We start from the raw sequence: 6,498 nt of genomic DNA, 5'->3' as shown, positions 1-6,498 counted from the left end.
TAGAACTGGGAGACTTTTAGTGGGTGGTCAAATTATGGAATAGCTGCTGTATGAGGAACAGTTAAATGGACTAGAACCTCCCAAGCTGGAAAGGACAATGAGGTCTGGAAAATATTGAGCAGTGTGAGAAGGTTAGTTTGGCTGAGAAGGTTAATTTGGCTGTATCTCAGGAAGTAGGGTCTTGCTCTATTGAAGTCAAACTCCTTGGAATTTAGATCCAGGCAAACAGTATTTATTTGCTTTTCTGTAATAGAAGTAAATGACAGTTTTGCATGAGTCATTTAACAACAAGGGTAGATAAGAGAGTTCATTACAGACAAAGAATTAAAAATACATTCTGTGTCATATTTAGAAGACAATAATCTTGTAGACCAGTAGGTAATTTGCACTGCTGTTCCTCTGAGTACTTAAGTTAATCACAGAATTAGAGAGTTTTTGAGCTTTGGATGGGGCACCTGCTGTCTTGTCCAATACCATGTTCAAGCTGCGTCAGCAGGCAAAAGTTGCCTTGGGCTGTGTCCAGACAGCTTTTGGATGCCTTCAAGAATGCAACAATCATTCCAGGCAAACCTGTGGCAGTGCTCAGTCATACAAAAGCCTCTTTCTTTATGTTCAGACAGAAATTCCTCTGTTTAAATTTGTGCCCATTCTGTCTTGTCCCGTGACTGGTCTCTGCTGAGAAGAGAATGGCTCCACCATCTTCAGCCTACTGTCAGATAATAAGACCTCACCTGAGCCTTTGCTGAACAACCCCAGCTCTTTCAGCCTTTCCTCAGATGTGAGATGTTCCTGTCCTTTCATCATCACTGTGGCCTTTTGCAGAACCATCTCCAGTAACTCCATGGGTTTTATGAACTGGGGAGCTCAGACCTGGGCACAGGACTCCAGGTTTAGCCTCACCACAGCTAAGCAGAAGGATGTGCTGCTGATCACAACCTTTGGAGCCCTGCAGTTCAGCCAATTTTCAATCCACTGCAAGGTCCACTTGTCCACCCTGTACTTAATCAGCTTACTGTGAGGATGTGGTGGGAGACAAAAGCTTTGCTAAAGTAAAGATAAATATAATCCACTTCTCTTCCTTCATTCACCAGGTTGTCTCATCTGATCACTGAACTGTATGTTGGTTAAATGTGATTTTCCCTTCACAATTCCATGCTGGCCACTCCCAATCATGTTTCTGTCCTCCATGTGTTTGGAAATGGTTCCCAAGAAGAGTTGCTCTATCGCCTTTATAGGGATTGAGCTGAAGTGGGTCAGCCTGCAGTTTGCTGGACTTCTTGCTCCTTTTGAAGATAGAAGTGACATTTATTTTCTTCCTGTCCTCAGTTACCACTCTGAATCCCTATGACCTCTGAAAGATTAAATAGAGAGTGGCCTTGCAACGAGATTGACCAACTCTCTCATGCTGGTGGGTGCATCCCATCAGGTTCCATGGATTTGTGCATTCCCAGTTTGTTTAAATGTTCTCTGACCTCATCCTCCTCCAGTGAAGGTCCTTACTCTTCATCATCTTCTTTAGAATCAATTTACCTTGATTCTTTAGAAGAGGGCCCACATTTTCCATTGCCTTAATTTTGCTGCTGATATACCTGTAGAAGCCTTTCTTGTTGCCCTTCATGTTCCTCACCAGGTTAAACTGCAGATGAGCTTTGGTTTTCTTAACCTCATCCTTTAACACATGGCTGGTGTCCCTAGATTCCTCCCAGGTCACTTGTCTGACATTTGTCAGGATCTCCTTCCTAATTCATGCAGGCCTCCAGCTGCCTTTGCTTGATTTCCTGCTCATAAGGATGGATCATTCCTGAGTTTGGAGGAGATGATCCCTGTACAACAACCAGCTCTCTCATACCCCTCTTCCCTTCAGGGCCATTTCCCATGGGATTCTTCCAAGAAGATCCCTGAAGGGTGAAAGACTTCTGTCCTGAACTCAAGGATTGAGACATTATTTTGAGTCCTCCTCCCTTCCCAGATCCAGAAGCTGTCCTGGATGTTCACATCCCTAACCTGTCTTTCCTCTTTTGTAAGGATCAGGTCCAGCAGAGCACCTCCTCTTGCTGTCTCTTTGATTATCTTGTTATGAACTTACTGGCAATGCACTCCAGAAGCCTCCTGGATTGCTTGTGCCCTGCTCTTACTGCTGCAGCAGGTTTGCTTCCAGGGACTATGAACATGACCTTTTCCAATGGTCTGAAGAAAGCATCATCTAATTCTGAAATCTGTTTGCAGGACTGTGGCTCACCACACACTCAAAAACGGATAGTTATTTTTCTGTAGCTGTTAAAAGCAGTGTGTTCCTCCTCAAAGTTCAATACTTTGTCAGCCTCTGTGACTGGTCTTCAGGCAAATACTCTTCTCTTCAGTGTCCCAGTAGAGATGTGGGAAACTCCAAGTCTCAGGATATAGATATCTATAGTCATAATAATAGTTTACATGTAATCAAAGGATGTGTATGCCAGACTATGCACAGGTAAGACTAATTGGACAAACTTCCATCTGAAACAAACTTGGGGGTGCACAAAGTAATGTTTCCTCACAGCACCAAATCAGAAAACAACATACCACATGTAATTTGTCAGAGTTTTTAGAGCTACAGGCATTTGACTTCCTTTTAAAAAGTGTAGGTGCCACTCACACTCACAACAGCACCATGGAGTAGATGAAGGTGCTTTGTATTTTTATGTTCTTCTAGAATCCACTCTCAGTGCTGATAGATGATGGGCAAACATTCCTGATCCATGACCTTTTACAAATGTGTCATGGAAGTGGATGACTAGCAATCCCAACAGCCACTTGGTTCCCTGAAGAATGAGTAAGAATCAATTTCTTCACCAAGAGGCAGGAGTTTGTTGAAGAGATAAATGCCTGGGTTTTAAAGACATGAGCAAATCCTTTAACTCCAACTATGTCCTTATCAAGGTCCAAAGACCAAAGTGTTTGTTGCAGTCACAATGTGTGGAGGATCTCTTTGCTGCCTCTATGCTCAGTACTGAGAGTTGTGTGATTAACAAATACAAAAACATTATATGCCTTCTCATGCAAAGAAACAGCAATGAAATCTGGTTCCACCAAGAAGCTCTGTGTCACTTAATAGTAATTATGAACACTTAAAATAAGCAAGTTCCAAGAAGGTAATGTCCAGCATTATTCAACTTGTGTCTGTCCTGCCCCTGCATTAACAAGTTAACAGTGATCATTTTATCATACAGGTACATGGAAGCTCTTCCATCAATACTGACAGCAACAACTCCCTGCTACTTTGCTAAAGTAAACACTGACAAAATAACTTATTTTTATGTTATGTTTACTGCCAGCTTCTCTTCTGCATGCCCAGGTTCTCTGCTGTGATTATGTGGAGATTCACAACAGTAGTTGACTTTAGCCTGAGGATTTTTATTTGTTGTGCATTTCTGTATTGATGAATTATTTCTCATCTACCATACTTTGTATGCCACCTGCTGTACAGCTGGGGCACTAATCTCTGTACTCCAGTTGCACCTCTATTGCCATTGTTGAGAATTATACTAGCAACAGGTCTGTCTTTTTCTAATGTCAGGAATTCTTGTACAAGGTCTTCCCACACATATACCCTCTACCCCAAACTTGTCTGAAATAATTTAATCTGCTATATTGCCAAAGCTGCACACCCCAGATGACAAAGCAATCATGTATTTTCTTTGTCCATATTAAAAAAGCTTATAGCATGCAGCTACCCTATTGGGTTTCACACAAATGGGGGATACCCCCATGTGCCTTTTACACGTGAACAAGTTTTTTTACCTTCTACAGCACAAGATCAATGGCACTGTTTAGACTGATTGGCATGCTGCCAGCCCTTGGAATTTATTTCTTTGGGCCTGTACAATTCATGGAAATGTAATTCTGGACACCTTCACAACAGAGCCCAATACCTGAACGATTTTGGAAATGGGTTTTAAAAAATGCTTTTCTGCAAGTAGCAGAAAAGGCCCCTTGCCCTCCCTGCCAGGATGGTGCAATCCAGGGTGTGGTGTCTGCAGGCAGCCTGCTCTTGTGGGGCTGTAGGTGCTCCCATAACCCAGTACCAGGACAATGTGGGCAACACTCAGGCAAAGTAAAGCCTGTGGTACCATTTCTGTTGCATGTGGTACTTTAAACTGAACTTTCTCTATGGGAAAGGTGTTTAAGTCAGGAATATACAGCACGGGTGTGCAGTTGTGGGTGTCACCTCAGGAAGTCTTGCCTGGATGGTTGACTGGACAAGCTGAAGGAACAGGGTTTATTCACCCCAGGGAAGAGGCTGATTTGCAAACAGCAAATGCAAATACACCCAGAGGGAGAGTATAGACAAGGCAGCACCAGGCTCCCCTCTGAGAGGCATGAGGAAGATGCAAGAGGCAACAGCCATGACTTGAAATAAGGGAAATTCATTACCAAGCAGGGGGCTGGACTGGATACTGCCAATGTTCCCTTCCATTATGAATCCTTCTGTGATTCTTGGGGTTTTGCTTTGATGGCAACAAAACCAAAATACTGGCAGGCAAACTTCAATTATTAATAGAACGATAGAGACCAGACCCACTAGCAATACAAACTGGAAATGAGAAAATTTCCTCAAGAAGCTGCTAGTTCTCACAGCAGAGCTTAAAATCACAGCAAAATATAGCAAAAATTCCCATCCCCATCTTTTAAGCAGGCAGGTTAGCCCTAAACATCTCTTCCATGCAGAGATGGACTGAAGAAGGAATTCCTTTTTTTTTTTTCTTTTCTGTTGTCATTGTCAGAAGCCTACATCTTGCCACATACAACTTGGCCCCATGTTCATATACATCTTTTGTCCTCTCCAGCTTTGGAATTGGCAATACAAATCTGCACAAGGGATCTTTCTCATGACCTCAGTTTCCCAGGTCTCTTCTGCCTTCTAACATTACTTTTCTGTATGATTGACAACACCTTCAAAAATAAAAAGAGGAGAGGGGTGCTGGGGAGGATCCCCCCTCTGCCTTGGGACAGCACAGGGAAAGGGTCACATGGGATATTTTTAGAACAGAATCCAATGGCAGTGATGTGAGGAAGGCACAGAGAAAAACACAGCTGTGAAACCTAACACTTGGCCTCATGTGTACTGAGAGCAAGAGGAGCAGAGAAACAAATTGAGGGGACCAGCAGAGCACAAGAGTGAGGAGAAGGTATGTGAGAGCAACAAGGGAGTGGTAAAAGAGTAAGTGACTAAGAGGCATGAACACCTGGAAAACAAATAGTTAAAAGAAATTATTGGAAATGGCAAAAAAAAAAAAAGCCAGGAGCAGAAAAAATTAATAAGGTGGCCACAGTATATAAACAAACACAGATACTTCAGTCATAGAAGGGACTTAAGGCCAAGAAATGGTCAGTTGACTCATCAGCACTCTCATGTAGATGGTTTGTGACCTTGAAGGCTGACCAGCAGCTACCTCATCTACCATCTCTCCTCACCCCAAGATGTACTGGATTCATAAGTGACTTTGCCCATGGATTGTGACACGGCAATAGATTTTCTAAATCAGAGGAAAATAGCAGTCATTCCTACAGTCTTTGGAGCCAGGCAATGACCTACCGTCTGTCTTTTATGACCAAGCAGCATGCCCAAAGAGCAGTGGTAGCTTTTTGTCTGAAAACTGATGTGTGCAGCATTAGTTCAGAAGTGCTCTCTGCTTCTGTTCACTCACTAAACAAGAACAAACCAACATGACTGAGTACATGGAGTGAACAGATGTAATGCTGATACTTGAGAGGAGCCTGCTCCTAAAGATAGCATTTTAAGGTGTAAATTGCTAAGATACTCAAGTCCTGAGAGCGTCTGGCAAAAACACTTGAGGCAACAACATCCAGAATTACAGTCCTTTTTTAATTTGCTACATAATCCTTATAAATGTTCTTAATTTTGCTTGTTCTGAGAAATAATTTATCTTCAATTGAGATTAGTGATTCAGTGCCTTCTTAGCACTAATGCCTAGCACTAATGCTGGATTAGATCCAGCAAATAGCTGCTCCAGTAACTACCTGCTACTCTGCCTATGATCCCTAAGGGCTCAAGTATATATGGTCATTCTCAAAGAATTCCTAACTTTGGAATCATCTCTAATGAAACAGGTCCTAGCATTGCTGCCTCCTTGCCATAAAGCTTATCAGGGATGGGGATGACTTGAATTCAACAAAGAACTAGTCATTTGGGATTTACCTAAGCAGGTACTCAAGGAATCAGACATAATTTATTACACAATCCTGTCCTGTACAGAAGCCTAGAAGAGCTCTCAGAGGCAAATATATGGGATAAATTTATGAACAAATTAATATAATGCAATACATTGTATGTCTTTCTCTCACAAACAGCTATTTAGTAATGGACAAATATTTTGTCAAAGATTTGCCTTAGCTCCAGTTATACAAATCATGCTGTTTGAACTCAAGAAATCTGGTCCTAGCTGTGTCTTCCCACAAGCATTCAAGAAAACTCTCATTAGTCTGTTTACTCTGACTAGT

This window comes from Geospiza fortis, unplaced genomic scaffold (genome assembly GCF_000277835.1).
Source record: "Geospiza fortis unplaced genomic scaffold, GeoFor_1.0 scaffold1047, whole genome shotgun sequence".
Classification (NCBI taxonomy): Eukaryota; Metazoa; Chordata; class Aves; order Passeriformes; family Thraupidae; genus Geospiza; species Geospiza fortis.
Note: the sequence above shows the minus strand (reverse complement) of the source record.